The sequence below is a fragment of the Mustela erminea genome, chromosome 11, assembly GCF_009829155.1.
Source record: "Mustela erminea isolate mMusErm1 chromosome 11, mMusErm1.Pri, whole genome shotgun sequence".
NCBI classification, from domain to species: domain Eukaryota; kingdom Metazoa; phylum Chordata; class Mammalia; order Carnivora; family Mustelidae; genus Mustela; species Mustela erminea.
Window position 1 is genome coordinate 87,915,671 of NC_045624.1, and position 24,465 is coordinate 87,940,135.

Genomic DNA, 24,465 nt, shown 5'->3' on the forward strand with positions numbered 1-24,465 from the left:
CGGACCGACGAAAAGATGCTCAACATCATTCACTCTCAGGGAAATGCAAATCAAACCACCAAGAGATACCACCTCACTCTTGTCAGAATGGCTCAAACCAAAAAGACAAGCAGTAAGTGTTGATGAGGATGTGGAGAAAAGAGAACCCTTGTGCACTGCTGGGGAATGCAAACTGGTGCAGCCACTGTGGCCATAGTACGGCAGTTCCTCAAAAAGTTCAAAACAGAATGACCATATGATTCAGTAATTCCACTAATGGGTATTATCTGAAGAAGACAAAAACACTAGTTCAAAAAGATGTATGCTGGGCACTTGGGTGGCTCAGTGGGTTAAACCTCTGCCTTCGGCTCTGGTCATGATCTCAGGGTCCTGGGATCGAGCCCTACATCGGGCTCTCTGCTCAGCAGGGAGCCTGCTTCCCCCTCCTCTCTCTAGGCAGTGATCTCTCTCTGTGTGTCAAATAAATAAATAAAATCTTAAAAAAAAAGATGTATACTTCCCATGTTTACTACGTCATTATTTACAATGTCCAAATATGGAAATAACTAAGTGCCCGTTGATGGACGAATGGATGAAGAAAATGTGGTACACACATACACACACACACATACGCACACACACACGCACACAAGTGTTACCCTGCCATAAACAAGAACTCATTCTTGTCATTTGCAATAACATGGATGGATCTTGAGGGCACTATGCTAAGTGAAGTAAGTCAGACAGATAAAGATAAATACTGTGTGATCTCACTTACATGTGGCATCTAAAAACAAAACAAGGACATGAGCCAAAAAACCAAAGCCCATAGATATGGAGAACAAATTGGTAGCTATTGGGGGGGTGGCGTGGGGAGGGGAGGGAGGTGGGGCAAAATGGAGGAAGAGAGTCAAAAGGTATATTCTTCAAGTTATGAAATAAATAAATCATAGGACTATAATGTACAGCATTGGTAACTAAAGTTAATAATACTATATTACATATTTGAAAGTTGCTAATAGAGTAGATTTTAAAAGTTAAGAAAATTCTGGGTGCCTGGGTGGCTCAGTTGATTGGGTGACTGCCTTAGGCTCAGTCATGATCCTGGAGTCCTGGGATCGAGTCCTGGGATCGAGTCCTGCATCAGGCTCCCATCTCCATGGGGAGTCTGCTTCTCCCTCTGACCTTCTCCCCTCTCACACTCACTCTCACTCTCAAATAAGAAAATCCTGCTAAGTGTGTGGTGGTGGCTGAAAACTAGATTTATTGTGGCAATCATTTCACAATATAGACAAACACTGTATAATTATGTTGCACACCTGAAACTAATATAATGTATGTCAACGTACCTCAAAAAAAAAAAAGGAAAGAAAGAAGAAAAACCAAAAGGAATGAGATGAACATGTTAGAAGCCCAGGAGAGGGCAATAAGGGAGAAACAGGATGCCAGGGTAGGACATTTAAGGGGTAGGACAATGAGGTGGCCTGTGCACGGCACAGGGTGAGGCTTCTGGAGATGAAGTGAAGGAAAAGTGAATTACGAGGGACAGACGGCAACCATGACCAGGTGGCGTGTGGGCCCCAGAACTGTTGGGATGGGGAGCCAGTGAGGGCAGGACTTAGTTCTGAGCAGATCCTTGAAGAATCTTTCTGATTTGAGGTTCTCTTGAAGCAGTGGTCAGACCAATGGACTGGTTTTCTGGTTCTCCCTATTTCTTCAGGTCTTAGAAGAATGCACCCTCATCTTACGGACGGCTAAGCAAGAGAAGAACTGACAGACTAGTTCAACTATGATAACAGCGTTGATTTTAAAGACGCATTTCAACGCTGGAGGAGTCAACACCTCGCATCTTGGAAGCAATGAAATCCACAAGGTCTATCAGATGCTACCCGGCTGTTCTGGGAGGCGTGCGTGGAGCCATGATACTGCCTCACCCCTCCTCACCGGCACCAACCGAAGAGGGGTGCAGAATCTCCACAGTGTAAGGGAAAAGCTCAACAGGGTGAACGGCTGACAAAGGAGCCACAGAAGCAAGCAGGCGCTCCCCGTGGATCTGCTTTACTAGGTCCCTGCGGAAGGTGGCTTTGCCGCGGGGCGCAGGTCACTGGCCACCCTTCTCTGCTCGCATGGCGAGCCTGATGCCAAGCTTGCAACCTCCGCAGGTGCGCGGGGCCTTTGGGGCCACCTGCCAAGTGTTCGCCTCCCTCATGAATGAACGCCATGCACCCCGTGCATTCGCTCTCTATGGCTCAGGTCCTAAAAGCAGGAGTCGGGCTGCACAGGAAATGTTTTTGCAAAGAATGAATCAAGTCTTCTCTCTTGGAAAAGAGCTCCCCCTCCAACCTCCTTCACGGGAGTTGGAAAGGAATGCTGCCCATTTGCAAATCAATAACTTACACTGGCTGCGTAGACAATAACACGCGATATGTGATCCTAGAGACCCATAATGGCTCAGTGTTCTAACATAATCCTGCCCTCCAAGCTGCAGACAAGAAAACGGCACAGGCCTCCTGGCTGTGTCGCCCGGTGCCACACCAAGGGCTAGTGGTCTGTCGGCTTTTCTTTCTTCTTTCTTTCTTTTGCGGTGGAAAATCAGAAGGCTTCGGCTGAGAACACGGCCAGGAGCCAGGAGCTGAAGATACTCTCGACATTTTACCACTTCCTACTTTTCACAGCTATTTGCATAAGGGTTGTTAGGAAAACACCTATAGCAGAAGGGAGCCGGCTTAATGGAAAAAGCATTTCAATCATTCACTTTCAGCCAGAATTTCACACACTCGAGGCACTTGACATTATCCTTGGAAATCAGGAGGGAAACAGCTGCGGCACAGGCCACACCCCCCAGGATTTCAGCCTTTTGATACAAGGGGCGCCGCCACACCGCACCCCCCCACCCCCGCCGCACCCCCGTGCAGAGATTTGTTGGATTGTGAGATCCCTGCCAGGAGCTGGAGCTGGGAGGCCAGGTAAGAAAAGTGATCTCTGTTCCCCCCTGGGTCAGCAACCCCCCCACCACCCGTGCAACCTGCAGAGAGAAGGGAAAGGGGCTCTGAGGGGCAACCTTCACTTCCCCCTGAACGGCTCACTGCCTTCTCCTGACTGTCAGTCTGGCACCAGCGAGAGCCCCAGGCCATGCAGAAATGACCCCAAGTGTTGGGGCCCTGGGAACCGAGCCAGCCCGGTCTAGGAGCGAGCCCTTTTCCACCTACCTGCCTCATCTGGAGGTTTGGCAGTGGCTCACCTCCACTTCCTGTCCACTGGAGAGTGTCTCAAGCACTTCCCTCGCTCCAGCAGAAAAGCAAAGGAATCCATTCCCCCACGGAGGGTGACTGCTGCACAGATACGTGTCCTTCGGTTCAGACTGCGTCGCCGAAGAACTCTCAGAATTGCCCACTCAACTCTGGGGAAGCCAGCCCTCGAGGGAGGCGCCATGCCCAGCCACCAACCAAACAAGCCAACAACATGTGACACACTTGGCTGTGGGTGTTCTAGATTCGAGTGCAGAGGTGTTGCCTTTTAGAAAGGCCAAACGGCACGCGGTTATGGGCAGTTGTGCAGCTGAGAGACATTTTAGGAAGCTGTTGCTGCTGCATGCAGGGGAAGGAAAAAAAAAAAAAAAAGCTTGTGGGTTTTGTGCACCTACAATGAGTATCAAAACTTGAACCTGGAAGGCGGTTGCCCGAGGGTTTGGCATCTCTTCCTGGCCTGAGCGCTCCGGATCCAAGATGGGGATTTCCGTGCCTCAGCCCAGCACTACTGTACTGGACCTCACTCTCAGTCTGTTGGGCACTTGGGTGTTAACTGTTGGCAGCTTCCCCATTTGGACTGGGTTCCAGATGGTACCTGATTAGCACGTATGAGTCTGTTTTGGCCACTTGGCCTATATTGGACAGTCCATCTGGGCCGTCTGGACAGCAGCTGTTCATTAGTTTGTGCAAGGGGCACAGCGAGATGAGTCTTCCTTCCCTTCTCCTGCAGCTCAGGGTACCCAGGAGACAGGGAAGAGCTTCAGTAGCCCATGAGGACCGGTAGCCTTAGGTCCAGCCCCACATGCAGGACAGAGAACGCTGGTGAGTCTAGTGTCTGCCTCAAACTCGGATAGGTCATGAACACTGATAGGAAAATACATGTATAGAGCACCTACGGTGTGCTGGGCGTGGGGAAAAAAGGGGTATGTATGAGACATGGGTCCTGTCTTTTTTTTTTTTTTTAAAGGTTTTATTTATTTATTTGACAGAGAGAGAGAGTGATCACAAGTAGGCAGAGAGGCAGGCAGAGAGAGGGGGAAGCAGGCTCCCTGCCTAGCAGAGATCCCAATGTGGGGCTCGACCCCAGGACCCCGAGATCATGACCTGAGCTGAAGACAGAGGCTTAACCCACTGAGCCACCCAGGTGCCCCCATGGGTCCTGTCTTAAAGGAACCATGAGCCCACTGGAAAAAAAAAAAAAAAGTGACATAAGAAACAATAATAAGATATGACAGAAGCTATAACAGAGGCACCCGAGACATGCCAGGAACCAGGTAAGGACTCAGTTAACTATGCACAGGGCCGAGGGTGGAATGGGGTCAGGGAAACTTCCCTTGAACTGGGTCTTCATGGATGTGTAGGAAGTCGCCAGGTGGTCTGAGTCAGAAGTGAGAAAGAGAGGAACAACAGGGGAAGGCAGCCGGGGCTGGATGTGTGACAGGCCATGTGCCCAGTGTCACTCACTAGAGCCCAGGGGGCCTCTAACGTCATTTAAGAAGCAGAGTAACAATCAGATGTGAGTTTTGGAAAAACCCCTCTGGAGACAGTAAGACCAGATTAGAGAGGCAATAAGCAGGAGAGAGGTCAGTTAGCAGGCTGCTGTGAAGGTTCTGTAGGATGAGGGCACGTACAAAGTCCGCCCCTGTAGGGGAGAGGAGGAGGAGCCAGAGAGGCCTGCCTGGGGCCCGCCTGTGTGCTGCTAGGTTAAAAAGCCTGGTGCATTTCACGTCTCGATCCAGCCTGCCAACATACCAGCTCTTTGGGTCACGTTTACTGGAATTTCCCGATCCCTGGATTCACCCCTGCCAGAATCCAGGCAACATTCTGGCTTCTACTGCTACCTTTTATATCTTCTCCAGATCATGCATTCCCCCCCACCCCCCCGACAGCTTCCAAACCTCTCGCCCACCCAACCATCAAATGCTGGGCCAGGGAGCCTTCACGTCCTCCCCTGCATCCCTGTGGGCTTCCAGACCAGAAGCCCCAAGAAGAAATGGGGGTATGCACACTGCCTGATCTTATGACTGGGCCCCTTTCCAAATACGAACTGCAAATGACTTATTGGAGGTGAGGTCACCCTTCTAGGTTTACCTGCCCCAGCCAGTACGAGGAATTCCAGGATCTATCTGGTCTGCCTGCACCCTCCAAGTTCTGGCCCCATATAGCATAAGGCAATCTTGGGAGTTTTCCCAGAAACCTTTCTGGGACATTTTTCTGCGACCAAAAGAAACATGGGTTTAAGATAATAATCCTAATTTCTTTGGTGAAGTCACAAGGAATACATTCAGGGTGGGACCAGGTGGGTCCCTGGGGCACATGAGTCTCAGGTGTTCTTCCTGTAAATCTAATTGCTAATATGGAAGGCAGGAGTAACCCTAGACCTTGTGCGCGTGGCACAGTGTTCATGCTTGGAAGAGGGTTTTGCGTTTGATCCCTACGATGACATGGGAGGTAGGTGAGGTACAGACTCCTGTGGGGACAACTTGGGGGGCATAAAGTCTGCAGACAGAGGGCCTGGGTTAGAACCCTGCTCTGCCATTCACTGGCTGGCTGACCTTGGACAAGTACTCTACTCCCTTATGCCTCAGTCTCTCCAGCGGGAACCTGGGACTAATACTAAGGACTAGCACATAATTAGCACTTTATAAGTGTTTCTGAAAGGAAGATCTCCAATTCAGAGATGACTTCAACATGGTGCTGATAGGCTGGGGAACTCGCCTGGGGTTGTCTGGCCGGCGTGTGAGATAGAGAACTAGATTTCCTTGCTTCCAGGGAAAACAAGGTACATCTTCATTCCCCAGAAAGGACCATTAAAAGTAGAACACATCTTTTTCTGAAAATTTTTGTTAAGCTAAAATTTATATAACATCAAATTTATATTTAGCCACTTTAAAGTGTACAGTTTGATGGTTTTTGGTATATTCACAATATTATGCAACCATTACCATTATCTAATTCCAGAATATTCAGCACCCCCCAAAGGAAAACCCTGTACTTCCCAATGCCCCTCCTTCCTTAGCAGGGCAACTGCTATTTACTTTCTTTCTGGCTATTCTGGATATTTCATATAAATGGAGCCATAAATAGGGGGTCCTTTGGGTCTGGTTTCTTTCCCTGAGCATGTTTTCAAGCATAGTCCATGTTATAACATATATTAGTACTTCATTCCTTTTTATGGTTGAATAGTATTCCACTGGGTGGATATACCACATTCTGTCTCCCCATTCATCAGTTGATGGACATTTGTGTTATTTCCACCTTTTGGCTGTTAAGAGCAGTGCTTGTATGAATACTGTTATACAGGTTTTTGTGAGAACTTGGGTATATACCTAGGAGTGGAAGAGCTGGGTCATACAGTAACTTTATGTCTAACTGCTGAGGAACTGTCCAAACCCTTTCTATAAATATATATATATATATATATATGTATATTTCTATATATAAATATTATAACCATCTTAGTAGATGTGAAGCAATCTCTCATTGCAGTTTTGACTTGCATTTCCTTAGTGATGAGTGATGTTGAACATTTTTTCATGTGTAATACATCTTTATGTTCTTGATATGATGGAAGTGGAGATAAAAGAGGTCTTGGGCCCCTTTTCTGAGACGAAGAAGTATTGCTTGGTATATGTGCACAGAACTGACCCACTTACAGACAGCAGTGGCAAACACAACACCCAACGGACAGGTGAGTTGTCAGTTCCTGTGTGTAGCAAGCAAATGGCAGCCTTTGGCGATAGGCTGGGATTTGAGAAGGCTGCACAGGCCTACAAAAGCTTTCATATCCACCTGGGGCCCACCCTGCCCCATTCCTCTTGCTGGTTATTAGGGCACATCTGTTTTTGTGGGCCTTCTTGGCTGCCTCTGCCTTTAGGATAGCAGCCCAACTCTGTCCAAGGGCTTGAAGGTGGGATCAGCAAGATGCTTGGAGATGCTCAGTTGGGGAACCAACTGCAGACCTGAGAAAAAAGGTGGGAGCTAAGGGTAAATGCCAGATGACCGATCCATCTTTAACACGAAGGGAGCAGATGGCCTGAAATGCCAGCCATGTCAGGGCTAGGCACTCACTGAAGAAAAACCCTCCTGGTATCAGGGCAGCAAAATGGCCCCAGGTTGACCAGTGTGTGAGCACTGTGAATTTTGAGCTACTCTGCCAAAAGCAGGGGCCAAGTACAACTGGACAAGTGCCTTTTCTCAAAACAGGCCACTGGCTACCATGGGGAAGAATGATTACCCCATGTATGGGTGTCCTGGGCCCCATGCTGCCTCTTCTTTTCATTGCTGCCTTCTGGCTGTTTTGTCACTTTTCAGAGCCTTCTCAGTAACTGGGGAGAGGGAAAATACCACTGTGTGCCCCCATAATTCTTACAGAAAGGTATGGCTGAGAGGCAGGCTGAGGCAATGGATTCCTGATCTATCATCATGCCATAAACTATCCCCCAAATCTGTGGCTTAAAAACCACAATTTGTTATTATGTCTCATGGGTCTGCAGATAGTCTAGACTCAGTTGGGCAGTTTTCTCTTTGGATGAGATGTCAATGGAAGCAATAGTCACACGAAGATCTGCTGGGCTGTGTGTCCGAGGCGGCTCTTTCCCGTGATTGGTGTTTGATGCTGCCGGAGCCGGAAGTCCACTGGGGTACCCCCCACCCCGCCGGGGCTAGGGCTTCTTACAGCATGGCAGTGGGGCTCCAAAACGGAGTATCCCAACAGTGGATGTTCCCCCAAATGCAGGCAGAAGTCACAAGGCTCCTATGTCCTAGCCTCATATGTTGCACAGTGACATCTGTCATATTCTATTGGTTAGGAGTGAGTCAAAGCGAACCTTTCCTGACTCTATGAGGCCATTATTACCCTATCAGACAAAGGTATCGTAAGAAAATTACTGATCGGATCCCTTACGAATTACATGTAAAAATCCTCCACAAAATACCTGCAAACTGAATTCTGCAACATATAAAAAGGATTCTATACCTTGAACAAGTGGAATCTATCCCAGGAATCCATGGGTGGTTCAACATATGAACGTTAATCCAGGTAATACACCCTATCCATAGAATACAGGATAAAACCACATGATCCCCTCAAAGGATGCAGCAAAAGTACTTGGCAAGACGCCACACACGTTCATGAAAAAAACTCTCAACAAACTAGGAATAAAAGGGAACTTACTCAACTTGTTAAGAGGTATTTATGAAAAGCCCACAACCCAGTATCATACTTAATGGTATGCCTTCCTCTGAAGATGAGGAACAAGACATGACGTCTTGCCATGCCACTTCTAACCTATATTGTACCAGAGGCTTTGGCCAGGGCAATTAGGAGCAGAGAAGAAAAGAGGGGAGGGAAGGGAAAGGGAGAGGAGAGGAAAGGTAAAACGGAAAGGAAAGGAAAGGAATAAAAGGCTTTCGGACTGGGAAGGGAAAAGTAAAACTACCTCCATTTGCAGTTGACATGGTCTTACCTATAGAAAATCCTAAAGAACACACACACACACACACACAGAACTATTAGATGTAACAAACAAGTTGCAGGATAATAGCCCTGTATACAACCTGAAAATGAAATTAAGAAAACAATTCCAGGGGCGCCTGGGTGGCTCAGTGGGTTAAGCCTCTGCCTTCGGCTCAGGTCATGATCCCAGTGTCCTGGGATTGAGCCCCACATCGGGCTGTCTGCTCTGCAAAGAGCCTGCTTCCTCCTCTCTCTCTCTCTGCCTGCCTCTCTGCCTACTTGTGATCTCTGTCTGTCAAATAAATAAATAAAATCTTTAAAAAAAAAAAACTATAAAAAAAAAAAAAGAAAACAATTCCAGGGACGCCTGGGTGGCTCAGTTGGTTGGACGACTGCCTTTGGCTCAGGTCATGATCCCAAAGTCTCGGTATCGAGTCCCGCATGGGGCTCCCAGCTCCACAGGGAGTCTGTTTCTCTCTCTGACCTTCTCCTCACTCAGCTCTCTCTGTCTTTCTCTCAAATAAATAAATAAAATTAAAAAAAAAAAAGAAAACAATTCCATTTGTAATTGCCCTGAAAAAATAAAATATGAATAAATTTAGCCAAAGGGGGATAAAACTTGGACACTGAAAACCACAAACAACACAGTTAAGAGTAATTCAGAAATTATTTAGATAAGTGGAAAGGTATCTCATGTTCATGTACGGGACTACATAACATTGTAAAGATGGCTAGCCTCCCTAAACTGACCTACAGATTCAACACAATCTCTATAATAATTCTAGCTTTTCTTTTCTTTTGCAGAAATTGACAAGCTGATCCTAAAGTTAATATGGAAATTCAAGGGGCCCATATTGTTTCAAGCAGAAACAATCTTAAAAAAGAGAACAGTTGGAGGATTCCTATTTCTTGGTTTCAAAACATACTGTGAAGCTACAGGGGCGTCTGGGTGGCTCAGCCGGTTAAGAATCTGCCGCTTTTGGCTCAGGTCATGATCCCAGGGTCCTGGGGTGGACCCCCGAGTCGGGCTCCCTGCTAGGTGGGGAGTTTGCTTTTCCCTCTCTCCCTTGCTCATGCTCTATCTCTTGCTGTCTCTCTCTCAAATACATAAATAAAATCTTTAAAAAAAAATACTATGAAGCTACAGTAATCAAGACAGTGTGCTAGTGGCATAAGGATAGACATACATTTCAATGAGATAGAATTGACAGCCCAGAAATAAGCCCTTATATTTATGGTCCACTGATTTTCTTTCTTTTTTAAAAAAAGATTTTATTTATTTATTTGAGAGAGAGTTAGAAAGCATGAGCAGGAGGGCGGGGAGGGGCAGAGGGAGAAGCAGACTTCCTGCTGAGCAGGGAGCCCAACGTGGACTCTGATCTCAGGACTCTGGGATCATGACCTGAGCCAAAGGCAGGTGCTTAACCATGTGAGCCACCCTGGCGCCCCTAGTCTATTGATTTTCAATAGAAGTTCCGAGATAGTTCAAAGGGACAAAGACCAATCTTTCCAACAAATTGTGCTGGGACAACAGGATAACCACATAAAAAAGGAATGAATTTGGGCCCCTACTTCACATCATATGCAAAAACACCTCGGAATAGATCAGGGATCACAATGTAGGAGCCAAAACTATAAAACTCTTCGAAGAAAACACAGAAGTAAATCTCTGTGACCTGAGATAAGACTGTGGTTCCTTAGATGTGACACCAAAAGCACAAGTAACAAGAGAAATTACTGATAAACAGGACATGATAAAAACTAAAAGCTACTGTGCTTCAAAGGACACCATTAAGAAAGCAAAAAGACAACCCACAGAATGGGAAAAAATATTTGCAAATCCTACCTCCGATAAGGGTCTTATATCCAGAATATATAAAGAACTCTCACAACATAATAATAATAAAAAAATAAGCCTAATTAAAAACCAGGCAAAGAATTTTCAAAACATTTCTCCAAAAAAAGATGGTCATACGTGCCAATAAACACATGTGCCACATTAAAAGATGCTCAAAATTATTAGTCATCAGGGAAATGCAAATCAAAACCACAATGCGATAGCTTCACACCCACTAGGGTGGCTATAATAAAAAAGATGGACAATAACAAGTGTTGGCAACGATGAGGAGAAATTGGAAGCCTCAGACACTGCTGGTGGGAAGATACAATGATGCAGCTGCTTTGGAAAATAGTTTGGCAGTTCCTCAAAAAATTAAGCATAGAGATACCATTATAATTCAGCAATTCCACTCCTAGATATATACACAAGAGAGCTGAAAAAAAATTCCATCCACTCAAAAACTTGTACACAAATATTCATAACAATGCAATTCACAACCGCCCAAAGGTGGAAACAACCCAAATGTCAACTGATGAATGGATAAACAGAATGTGGTACATTCATACAATGGAATACTATTCTGCCATAAAAGGAATGAAGTCCTGATTCATGCTACGTGAATGAACCTTAAAAACATTATGCTAAGTGAAGGGGGCCAGACACAAGAGACCACATATTGTATGATTTCATTTATATGTAATGGGTAGAAAAGGCAAATCCTATTCTAGAAAGCAGATTAGTGGCTGCCAAGGACTGGGGGAGGAGGGAAAGTGAGTGACTGCTAATGGATATGAAGTTTCTTTTGGGGGTTATTAAAACGTCCTGGAATTAGATAGTTGTGTTGTTTGCACAATTTTGTGAATATGCCAAGAACATAGAATGATATACTTTAAAGGAGTGGATTTAATGGCATAGGAATTAAATTTCAATAAAGCCGCTATAAAACATGCACATCCACACAGGTGAATCACGGGCTTGGCTAAGGGTTCCAGGGAGGGAACTATAATGGGAGGCATGTTCACTGAAAGGGCATCTTTGGAGATCAGTTATCCTGTGTTCTCCAACTTGCTCCTTTCTCTGTGGAGATTGCTGATGAAAATCTGACTTGTAAGACTACGATTAACCCTGAGAGCGAGAGTCAGCTTGGTAGAGTGGAAGGCATGTGGATCGGAGAGATGGGCAGATCCAAGTTCAAATCCTGACTCTGTCACTTACTAGCTGTGTGAGCTCAGGTGAGATCTTCATTTGTCTCTGCTCCACTTTTCTCAGCTCTTTACAGGGTCATAGGATTAAAAGGCTAATACATGTAAAGTGCCTGGTAAATAACAATTGTTCAGTAAATGGTAGCTCTTACTCTTAATCCTGTCTTGTCAGCATAAGTAATATTGTGTGGCCCTTGCCAGCATTCAGTAACACCTACGACACGGCTTGGAAATTATCTGGAATTTCTATTTTCCTAGCTACTTTCATCCTTCAGGCTAGATCAAAGAGTCAGAGTTCTTAAGCTATAAGATTTTCTAAAAATCACGTGATCCCCATATAAATACAATGGTAAATTAGCTTTAATATATAGAGAGCTTTTGCAAATCAGTGAGAAAAAGATTGAGACCAATGGGAAACTAAGCAAAGACCATGAAAAAAGCAACTCACACAAAACATATACAAGTGGGTAATAAACACATACAAAATGGTCACCCTCATTAGTAATCAGGAGAGGGCTAATTAAAGGAAGGAAACATTTAAACTTATTAAATTACCAAATATTTGAAAATCTTCAGTGAGATACTGGCCAAAGTTCAGGAAACATTCTCATATACTCCTAACAGGGGGTATTAACGGGTAAAATATTTCTAGAGGACAATTTAACAATGACATCAAAAGCCTCAAAAATATCATACCCCTGGACTCAGCAGTCCTCTTCAAAAAATATACCTACAGAAATAATCATGAACATGTACAAAAATTTAGCTACAAGGATATTCATTCATTCACTTACTTATTTATCTTGAAAGAGAGTGAGACAGAGATTAAGTGTGCTTGTGCAGGGGTGGGGTAGGATGGGCTTGCGGGAGGAGAGAAGCAGAGGGAAAGGGAGAGAGAGAAGAGAGAGAATCCCAAGTAGACTTCCTGCTGAGTGTGGCGCCCAATGTGGAGCCCAATCTCACCATCCTGAGATCACGACATGAGCCAAATCAAGAGTCGGACACTTAACTGATTGAGCCACCCGGGTGACCCTAGGATATTCATTTATTAATTGCAATACTTTCCGTGATGAAACACTGAAAACAACCGATATAGCCAGTGGCAGGGAACTGGATAAATAAATTATGGAACACATATGCAACGGACTAGCGAATAACTTGAAAAGATGCTCACCATAATCCAAACAAGACAAGACTATCTCATTTTTGTAAATTGTTACCTAGAAACAACCAGAGCCAGCATAGGTTAATAGTACATGACAGGATGAGCCTAACTTTTCTTTTTGTCTTTTGTTGATATGTATTTTCCACAGCGATCATGCATCACCTCTGTATTAATGAAAAAATATATTTTTTAAATAAGTTGACTCACGGAGGCCCAGAGCCTCCAGGAAGGCCCGCTCAGCATGCTGCTTCAGCTCGCCGAATATCCACTCTCCCACCTCCAAGTCCCTTCTTCCTCCAGGGAGTGCCATCTCGCAGGGCCGGGGCACGCTCTCTGCTCCTGTCCGGGTCCTCCCCACCAGCACTATCACCCCAGGGCAATCACAAAGTCTCTCAGCACCTCCATCCTGCCATCTGCAAGTCCTTTAAGGTACCACCCCTAGGACCTAGCACTCCCAGGACACATGCTCCACAGAAGTTGGTGGCGCCATTATTATGAGTCGTCTGTTCAGTCTCGACAGGGCTGGGAGAAGTCATTCTGCTTCAAGGTGCCAGAAGCTCCCTGGGCCACACTGAGAGTCCCCAGACACCTGTCCCCACATGGCCATAAGCAGGTGGGAGCAGAAGGGCCCCGCAGGGAAAAGGAAGCTTAATCAGATCCCTTCTGAGGTGCCCGAGAGTTGCCATAAGTATTTTAAGGGCAAGAGGGCAAAGCTGGGTGTCCCCCCAAATGTCCATCGAGGTATCAAAACACCAGTGCTAGGAGCCCACTGGGAAGTGTGCTGCTTTGTGGGTCCCAGAAAGCAGCCTTTTCTCACTGGGGGCAGCGAACTGTGGTTTCCACCCTTTCCCAGGTGTGGGCTCGTTTGCTTGGTTTTATGACCTCCTTCTCCTCCTCAAAGTGCTGTGTGTGGATTTTCCTCCTAAGCGAAGTTAACTCAAGCAACGTCTGCCTGAGGATGTTCAGGCCCTAAGATGACTTTGAGCCTACTACACTCTGGGGTCACTTCCTTGAACTCCCCGCCCCCCACATCCCAACTAAACTCACAGGGAGGTCAAACCTGGGCCCTTCTCCTCCCTACACAATCCTTGAAACAGAGTCACCCTGAAGGTGGAGGTTAATTCACAGGAATGTCGCAGTGTGGGGCTCTACCAGAGCTTTCGGTGTTTCTTAAACTTTCATGCTTTAATCTTAAAAATTCACGTAAATTTTGTTTGAGACTCTATTTTTGCCCCGCTGTATTTCCTTAATTCTAAGCTGTATTCCCCATCCCCCTCCAAACACACTGTAACATCTTTAAAATCCAAATGGATTCTTACAATCAATAGTGGCTATAGTTTAATTGGCAGTTTTTTCCCCCTATGAAATACAATGATAAAAAAAAAATAATCATTTCCCCTAAAAATGCTGGCAAAGAACTGGAAGATGCTGGCTCCCTGCTGGGGGTCCCCCCAATTATGGGCCATCTCTAGCTGAGGTTTCCTTTTAAGAGGTTAAGTCCAGCAGCATCTAGAACACAGCCCTGGCCAAGGCACCGTGTCTCGTTGTGAACAACGCTCCTCGGGTGCCCCTTCTGGGGACACTCCGCGGCATTGAAAGGAAAGAACTAGTGAGCATTTATGATGCGCTGGGCCTTGTGCTAAGTGCCGTTATGTCCCCTCCCCTTCACTTCCTCTTCCCAACAACCCAATGAGGCTCTTTTATAGACGGGAAAAATGAAGCTGGGCGGCATGATGTGACTCCCAGGACGGAAAGAGGCTGGGCTCTGACCCTGACAGGCAGTCATGGAACGGGCACAGACGTCTGCTCTCAAACATCCCAGTCCCCTCTCTGTTCACAGAACAGGGGTCCAGGCCCCCTGGGGTTTGTTTCAAAAGCAACCCTCATTTGCCCGCAGGGGGGCGAGCTCCCTGGCCTCTCCTCCTGGCTCTGCAGGCCCTGGGCACGCCCTCACTGGGAGCCCAGATCAAGTGGGAGCTCTGAGAGTTGGTGCCAAAGGAGGCAGAAGTCCAGTCTCCGCCCCCAGAACACCTCACTTCAGACCTTACTGCAGCCTGTGGCCCCCTTCCTTCTAAACCCATTCTTCACCTGGAGCTTCCACACTCACCTTCCCACAACACTTCCTGTCCTTTGCTCTCAAATTCTGGCCTGTTTTTCACTCCTTCTGTAATTTATGCACACACAGCGGTTAACCTGGACTTCTCAGACCCGTCCCCTCTGGCAGACAGTAACGGCTGCCATCTCCTCGTGAGGAGCCCTCCTTGTGACCAACACTGTGGTTGGAATGAGCAAGCGGAGGCCCAGAGCAGTGAGGTCGTGTGCCCGGAGTCACACAGCCTGCAGGCAGCAGGGCCTAGATGACAGGTTAAGATCTGACTGCAAAGCCCGAGTTCCTCCGTCTCCACCAACAGGCTCTGCCATAGGCAACCAGGCACAGACACAAGATTCGGGCGGCTTATACCACATTACCCATCTCTGGAGCTCTGTGTCTTCAGGGCAAGCCTGACTGCAATCATGTCAGCAGAGCTAGCTTTTTAACGTGGCTCCACTGCCAAGGCTCCTCCCCAGCTCTCTACGCCAGCCCAGGCAGCACTCTTCCTCAAAGGAGATTTCAAAGTGTCATGAAAGCCTAACTCCGAAATCCACCTTTAAGCCAAGGCCCACACCTCCCTGCTGGCTTGGATCCCCCCGTCTGTGCTGCTTGCACCGTGGTTATACCTGGGCACACGTGTGTCTCCCCCAGGAGCTGTAAATTTCCTTAAGCATCTCTTTTTTTTGAAAGGGGGAAGGAGGGTCATACCTTTGAGGATCTCAGGAAAGCCATAAAACCGCTGCCCAGAAAAAGTGTGCGCACACAAATCAGGCCCTCCAAGAGTCTTCATGCAATTGGAGGGTTTTACACATCACAAGCCCGGCGTCGCTGCTCTGTGTCCCTCCTATGCCAGGGACCTGTTCAGGTGGTGCTAAATAATTTCATTAAGGAGGGGACGCCTGGGTGGCTCGGTCAGCTGAGCGTCTGCCTTCGGTTCATGTCATGATCCTAAGGTCCTAAGATCGAGTCTAGCATTGGGCTCCCTGCTCAGCAGGGAGCCTGCTTCTCCCTCTTCCTCTGCCCCTCCCCCTCTGCTCATGCTCTCTCCCTTTCTCTCTCTCCAATAAACAAATAAAATCTCTCAAAAAATTTTTTTTAAAAAGTATAAAATGAATAATAATTTTATGAAGGAAAAATGCCACCACTTTTTTCTCCTCCTCCTCCTGCCACCATCTTTGGTCAGAAAGAATGCAGCCATTCACTTTATGATGCTTTCTGTGAGGTACTTTCCCTGAGGTCTCTGTACCATCCATCTTCCCTCGTCCTCTGTGAAGTTCCACCACCATCTTGTTCCAGGCCCGGAGCCTTCCAGCCTGGTCTCTAGCCTCATGCCGCCCACATCCCGTCCTCACAGGCCTGCCTGCTCTGGTCTGAATGTCTGTGTCCCCCTGACTGCACATGTTGAATCCTAACACCCGGTGGGATGGTGTTAGGAGGTGGGGCCTAGGAGAGCTGACCCGGTCATGAGCCATGAGCCCTCAGAAATGGATGGCATTAGGGCTCTCAGATAAAAAAGAGGATCCCCCCCCCATCAAAGCTCCCTCACCCCTTCTGCCATGTGGGGACAGGATGAGAAGTCTGTGACCCAGGAAGGATTCTCACCAGAATCCGACCATGCTGGTGCCCTGATCTTGGACTTCTGGCCTCCAGAACTGTGGGAAACAAGTTTGTTGTTTACAAGCCAACCAGTCTGGAGTATTTCATGACGGAACCCAAGTGCACTCGGACATGGCCCCGTACCCCCTCCTCCTTCTGATGGATTTTGCTGGCTCTGTGCACTGGGAGCTTATGGCCCTAGTCTCTCTCACAGAGGACCTTGCCCCTATAACTGCCCATGGTGGCCCGGATTTCTGGCAGCGGGAGACCCAGGAATCCTCACGCAGGTAATCTAGCCCTCTGTCCCTGCCTCAGCCCAGAAAGGCCTCCCCTTGCCCCAGACACAAAAGCACCGCGTGAACGCTGGCCTGTCAGGTTTCAGTCTCAGGGGCTCCTCTGGGTAGTAAAGCGTCCCTATGCCAATTAGGAAAAGGTGCCCGCTCTGGGTGGATGCAGCCAGAAGGACATACAATTCCTCCGGCCCCAGACTGGTGCCTGGAAGGGGCCCTCTTGCGCACCTATTCCTGGCAGCTTTGACAGAAAGACGCACCTCAACTGAGTAACGTTGGAAGGGCTGACAAGTCATCCTGGACAAACTGATTCCTCCATCTGACCCCATCCCATACCTGGGTCCACAGCAGCAGATTCACAATGGCCGAAGGGGACACACAGCCCAAGTGTCCATCCGTGGGAAAAATGCATAAACAAAATGCAGTAGACATACACCACGGAATGTTACCCATCCGTGAAAAGGAAGGAAATTCTGATACATGCCACAATAAGGAAGAACTTGGAGCACATTATGCTACAGGAAATAAGCCAGTCACAAAAGGACGAATGTTGCATGCTTCCATTTGTCTGAGGTCCCTGGATCAGGTAAATTCATGGAGGCAGGGTAGCGGTTACCAGGGCCGATGGGAGGGAGGGATGGGGAGCTATTGCTTAACGGGTGCCGAGTTTCTGTTTAGGCTGATGGGAAACTTCTGGAGATGGCTGGTGGTGACAGATGCACAGCGCTATGCTTGTGCTCGGTGTGGCCGAATCGGTTACAGTAGTAAATACTATGTGTATTTTTTAAAAATTTAACAATTAAATCTGCTTTTATTGTGGCTTAAAAAAAAAATGGAAACGGCCCACCTGCCTTTACCTCACTTTGAAAAGACAGGAGGATCTAGTCTGCTTTCCCAAAGAGCTAGCCGCAACCAGAACATGACCTCAGTACCTGACTCCCAGGTGCTCCCATCTCCACAGGAGCCTAACACCCTTGGACACGCAGCCATTTGAGACCCCGCTGGATGAACGGTGTGACAGAAAGGGAGACACGCTGTCCCTCCTGCTGGTCCCCTCCACCCACAGGCCCCATCCCCACTGGCAGCTGGTTTTGTCAGGAAGGCCTCGGCCGCCAGGCCCGTTCTGGGTAGGCCTGAACTGCCATCCTGTTATAAATCCTTCCCACAAAGCACTGGAGACTGGTGCTCGCGCTGTGCCAAGAAGTCTTTCTCTGACCATCTGTAATCCATTCAGAGGCAACTGGCAGGAAATGGCAGCAAGGAAAACCCCAGCGCCACGCAACTGGTGGGACCACCTCTCCTCGAGCTCCCGGCCGGCAACAGGAAGTGGGCCCTTCTCGGGACACAGAACATCTGTGGGGGTTCTGGAAGCTGCTGGGTGGCTGTCAGGGGGCTCCACAGGCCCGAGACAGATGCTCACAAAATTTGGTAAGGAACGCATGCTGCACTGAGTTTTTAAATCAGCTCGGAAGGCAACTCATTTGAAAAAACAAAACAAACCCAGACCCTAAGAGGGAAGGGAAAAAACTGTATGAAAACTAACCTCAAAAATGCTTTCTTCTGATTTCTAGGTTCAATTAGATCACAATTTCAAGTAGTTCAAATCCGCTCGCTGTGGCTCCCCCTCCAATCTGGCATTGTCAGCTGCTTCTTCCTATTAGTGACGGTCTCACTTTTTGGCACTAAAAACAGAGGCCCTCAACGCATTGCAGTGGTGAGCTGGGTCCAGCATGGACGCGTGCAAGAGCCCATTGTTAAATTTTCAGGAATATGGTGAGCCAATTGTTAAATTATTAAAAATTATATGAGCTTACAGTTAAATGTGTTATATATCTTAAAAAGAATACTCAAAGTTGATCAGTTCCTATTTATTTTGCTGCCTTTTACTATTACCTATGCTTTTTAGCACGGGCTCTTTTTTTCTAGAAGGGGCCAGGGATATTTTAGGTTTACAGTGTCTTGTCTCAGTCACTCCACTCTGCCATTAAAGGCAAAAGGGACCAGGACAATGGCTGCATTCCAATAAAACTTTATTTACAAAAACAGGTGGCAGGCTCAATTTCACTGATGGGCCATAGGTTGTGAACTGATGCTCTTAAAGTTATTTACACCTGTTGTATCTATGTGGTGGAAATCCCATATCACAGCGTTTGGATGTGTATCTCTTCCCAACTTTGAATTCAGTGATAGCATGCTAGCTTATAGTATGGTGATGGGAATTTACACCATGGAAATTACCAAATGCTACAAATAAGGCATTATTATTATTATTATTATTATTATTATTATTTTGGTGATTAAATTTGAGAAAGCGACAGAGAAAATTATTCAAAAGTATACCATGTCTATAGCTGTATTGTGAATAGCACCAAAAAATGAGGACACGTTCTCTCAGTACTTGAAAAACTATTCTCCATTTCAGCAAGGAAGTCACTCTCGTCACCAAAGATCCAGTGAAGTTCCAACACGCGTCTTTGTTCTTTCACTTTCATCTTACCCACTGATTTACATGAAAATATCAACCAACATACTTATATCGGAGCTATACTTGTTTGTCAAGTTCGATTTCAGGTTGGCCAGATCCCAGAGTTTGGCAAAAATCAACAAAAGCATTCTGTTAGAATAAATGGACTATATGAAATTTATCAAAGAGAGTATCAACTATTTTATTATTTGTAAACTGTATGCGAAGCAGCCTCTCATGGGTAAAATGTATCCTACAATATGTATCCATGCCCATTTATTCAGTGGGCAAGTTGTAAAACATTTAATAGCAGGACACGGATTGTGATGGGGAAAAACGACAGATGAACCAGGCAGCAAGAAGTAAGGGGAGTGTGTGTGTGCGTGCGCGTGCGTGTGTGAGAGAGAGAGAGAGAGAGAGAGAGACAGAAAGAGAGAGAGAACAACCCTCCCCCAGCACTGAATGGAAAAAGCAAAACACATAAACCTGACCACACCAAAAAGGAGCATGCTTCCTGAAAATTCTACATCCTGAGAAGCTGAACTGTGCTGGATATGGAGGAAGTATACACGTGGAGTAGATGATGAGCTATCTCTCCTCAGTGCCGAGGGTAGGCCCAGGGCTCTCTGTGACTCCTTTTCCTAAAAGTGACTTTCTGGGGAGCTCACAGCCCTCATCAAGGCTCTCCTTGTGTCAGTCTGTCCCCACACAGTGCCCAATGTCCAAATCCTATCCTTGATGAAGCATCCATTCATTCATTCATTCATTCATCCTTCAAACATTAACTTGCCTCCTATGGCATGCCTTCACCAGGGTCTAGATAGAACCACAAACCAAAGAGCCCCTGCAGGTCAAAGGCTGTGCAGACAGCAGACTGGAGTTTTCCTTCCTGGAGTCCCTGGGCACTCAGGCCACTTTTCATCCTCTAGGTGGTCAGTGTTTTCAGCCCCCTGTGTGGCAGTTTCCTGAGTTCCTGGGAGGCAGGGCCCAGGGCTTTTCCACCATTACGTCCTGTGCAGAGCCCAGCCCAGTGCCTGGGCATTTGGTCACTTCCTAGTGAATCAGTGGTCTGCAACATACTACTCTAACTTCACAGCTCATCCCTCATCCTGGTGTACAATTTAACTGGAGCAGGTTGCCAGACCCAGGTTAAATGCGGGGCTCCAGCTAAAAGGTGGCAGAAAGATTATTTTAGGTGTAATTATCTCTTTCCTTCTCCAAATTAAAGAAGAGAAGGTCCAAATTAAAGGAGAAGAGGGTCATTTGTGTGTGTGGGGGGGTAATGTTGCTCAAAGTCTGTAAACTCATGCTCTACCAACCAAGGTGGGGTCCCACTTGACTTCTGAGGTTTGCGCTACAAAGCTCACCCTCTCTAGATTTCCTATTGATTATGGGTTTTCTCACTACACATACATCCTATTGAAATGCTGGTGTGCCCAGTCCTTGGCCTTGTTCCTCTTTGCCTTAAATCACGGGGGTTCAACTCCTTACTCTGGAATTGGTAATTAGAGGGAAAGACTGTATTTTGCCTTTTTAGGGGGAATAGAAAATTTCACCCCTGCTGATGAGAAACAGGTCTCCTTTATAGGTGAATGTCAGCCAATCAATGTAGATAAAATGACGGAATTTGAAAATGATCGTTCTACAACCCCCCCAAGAAGTAAATAATCCAAGCAAGGATTATCGACCGATACCAAGCCAAATCCGTGAAATTTCTTATCGGGGAACTGGGCATTCACTTGGTGCCAAAGCAGCACCCATAGAACCACATGCCAATTGCAGAAGGAAAACGGCTTTGCCAGGGAGAGAGGTGGGCACCCCCTTACCGTGTGACCAATGCCTAATAATGGGGTGCCCTGACACGGCGAGATGCTTAATGAGGCACTCAGAATCACTCAGAATTCTTGCCAAAATGCAGAGCCTCACTTGGAGACTTTAGCTCTAAAACTTCAACTATGAGGGAAAAACAAGGCCTAGAAAAACAAGATACATGACACCATGAGCAGAATGTGAAGCATTTTAAATGGCAATGTTTTATAGATGATACACAAAAATATATACATAAACATCCATACAGATATACACACACATATGGGGGGCACTATTCTAGATTAAAACTGATTAAAGAGACATAACAGCCGAATGTAACACAAGAACCTTGATAGAATCTGGCAATATACATTTAAAAAAAAAAAGCAGCTCAGAAGAGAGTAGCTATAAAGGTTTTTGGGAGGATAACAGGGGAAGGACGAACATGAACTGGATATGAGATGCTACTGGGGATTAACATTCGTTTTCTAAATGCGATGCTGGTGTTACGATGATATAGGAGAATACCTTTGTTTTTAGGGGACGCAGGATACAGTATTTACAGGTGAAGTGCCATGCTGTCTGCGACATACTTCCAAATGTTCAGCAAAAGCACACATACATATTTATAATAAAATGAGGCTCTGAGAACTTAAGTGAGTAGTGGCCCAAGGTTATGCAACCAAGATGTGTCAAAATGAAAAATATTTCGAGGTGAAGTGTCATGCTGTCTACAACTTATTTCCAAATGCTACCAAAATTTCTATCTTTATAGGAAAGCACAGAAGAAATGTGCACTAATTTTTCACTCTAAGTGGAGCTTAGATGAAGGACTACTGTATTATCGTTTCGGCTTTTTTGTACGTGTGAAAATTTCATGATCAGTTTAAGCTGGAGGGGTACAGAAAGGAGGGTGCCGGGTAGGGGTTACATCAGATCTGAACTGGGAACCTTTAGGCTGTGCAGGGGCCCAAATTACAGCACTTTCCCACTGAACTTACACTGCTGGCAGAGGAACCCACAGGGGACTCCTAAGTTGAGCCGGGCCTTTTTGCATTCTTGCTCCAAATATCCACCAAGACAGAAATTTCAGGAGTCCTGCCAATGCTTAGAATCTCAACAACTTTGAAAACATCAGGCGATCAATCAAGGAAACTCCTAAGTCATCTCCAGACGGCATTTAAAAAGGAAGATGTAAGTGTGGAATTGCTTAAAGGACGTAGAGTTTCAGTTTCCTAAGACGATGAGAGTTCAGGAGATGGGCTGCATAACGTGCATGTACTTAATGCTACTGAACTCCTTAAAAAGTAAGATGGTTAAATTCTTTGTTATTTGTATGTAACCGCAGTTTAAAAAATAAAAAAAAAAGAGGAAAGGAAGAAAAGAAATTAAAATACAGGTACGTCAAGATGGGGACCTGAAAAACAAATCGGATGCGTAGCTGAAACAAAGTGCTCTGCTGGTTGAAAATACCTGAGGAAGGAAAAAGGGAAGGTCCAGTCCTCCTCCTCCATCAGGACAATAGTGGAATGGTCTGGTAGACAGAGGAAAGGCCTTGAAGCGGGAAGACTCTAATGCCGAAGTACATGGTGGGTACAGCCCCCAGGGGTCGGGGCTGTGCAGCCTGAGAGGCCGGGGGAGGCTTCCTCAGAGAGTGGCCCGGAGCCCTGAAGAATGAGAATCATTCACTTGCGGGGAAGGTTCTCGAAGCGGAGGACCCCACTGAGGCAGAGACTGGGACCAGGAAGGAGCAGGGCTTGTCTAAGGCGGTGAGGGGCAAACCACGTATGGCATTTGGAGGGGTGAGACAGGCGGGACCTGGAATACAGCGTCAGCTTTGGTCGCTGGGGAAGCGATGAGAGGTTTTCATTTGAGGAACAACCTGATACAATGCGACTTTTCAGGAGATTAATTTTGAAGTGGTATGCAGGAAGATGGGCGTCAGGGAGACCAATTAAGCAGCTATTATAAAAAATCTAGGTAGGCTACGAGGCAGACTAGCCTGGGGGTGGGGGTGGGGAGAGTGCGGAAAGAAATGGGGAGGCTCAGAGAATCCCTCTAGAGAGGAGAGAGGGAGGGTGGGGAGATGGGGGGGCTTTCTAAAGACAGTAGAAAAGGGAAGATACAGAGAAGACTCTGCGCCTGCCTAGTGGCATCACGGGGTGCGGTCGGGACCCCTGTGGGGGTCTGTCCAATGCAGCGCACCGGAGGCATGAGCTGCGCACTCTGCGAGGAAGAGGCCAGGGATGGAGGCGCACGTGCCAGCGTCACCACACAGAGGGAACGTCTGCGGTGCGAGCTGGGAGCCAGGTTCACCTGACACAGAACAAACTCTGGAGGGAGGAACGGACAGGACACAAGGAGCTGGCAGAAGAGGCATAAAAGTGGGTGTCACTGAGACTTTGGAAAAGAAAGTGTAATTTCTAAAACGTCCAAGAAGGTCCACTGTTTAATGAAATCTCCAATCATTCCATTGAAGGCTGCATTATTATCTACTGCGCTTGCATGAAACTGCACGTATCTCTATTTTCCACGGTCTTCTGCAGTTCCGTGTTTGGCCCGAGCCTCTGAAGGTGGCAGGACTCATGTGAGTTCCATGTTCTCTTCCAGCTTTGCCCTGCTTCTCAGAGAACGGTGAGGAAGGCCACCACGGTCAAGGTCAAGGATGCAATGCAAGGAACAGAAGAAGCCTGGAGTTTGGGGACAGGGCTCCCAGGGCTGTCTGTCACGGGTGGGTGGGCCAAATGAAGTCAACCTTACCCACATGCGACTGGTTTCCCTTCCCTGTGTTTGTCTTTCTTCCAAGCCAGCCTGGGGCAGATTCTGTTGCGTGTGGAAGGTGCTCCAACCCACAGGCTCCCAGCCCCTGCCAGAGGTGTCAGGTCACCTGCCAGCAGACCAAGGGGTCTGGGGTCTGTCAAAGGCCACCTGAAACCCCACACTGAGGAGGTGACCAAGCAGAAGTGGGGACAATACTGAAGAGAAAACACATGTCAAGAGCTCTTATCTGTGAAACCACTGAGGGTGAGTGAGAGAGACAGAGACAAAGAGAAGCAGAGAGAGAAACACCAGCTCCTTTGGGACCAGTCGGGTCATCACGCACAAAAGCCCAGGTGCCCAGGTTAACAGAGAGTAGATGAACCCAAGACTCAGAACCAGACATCACCCCATGGCCCTGGCCCTGGCCTCCTGTGGGAGAGGCATTCTGTGCCTTTCTTGGCTGCTCCAGTCCCCTTGGAGCCGGTGACAAGGAGGGTGTCAGTGTGGCTGTGGAAGCAAAGGTCTTTCACACCCACTTAGCAGGCGCGTCACCCATCAACAG

General features: G+C 47.1%; 1 protein-coding gene and 1 long non-coding RNA gene across 8 annotated transcripts in view; one reads left to right on the forward strand and one right to left on the reverse strand.

Annotated features, from left to right (window-relative positions):
• Window positions 1-24,465, reverse strand: part of ATXN7L1 (ataxin 7 like 1) — a 235,357-nt gene that overhangs the window by 199,034 nt on the left and 11,858 nt on the right. Inside the window, exon 1 of one of the 7 annotated variants that reach the window (XM_032305522.1) lies at window positions 3,189-4,191. The exons of the other annotated variants lie outside the window; for them this stretch is intronic. The gene's annotated coding sequence lies outside the window, so the exon portion shown is untranslated. Of the gene's footprint in view, window positions 1-3,188; window positions 4,192-24,465 lie in introns of those variants that run through there. 7 annotated transcript variants of the gene reach the window in all.
• Window positions 17,992-19,496, forward strand: LOC116569342. The gene is made up of 3 exons (XR_004276988.1): window positions 17,992-18,298; window positions 18,442-18,643; window positions 19,293-19,496. It is a non-coding gene; the product is annotated as an uncharacterized LOC116569342 (long non-coding RNA).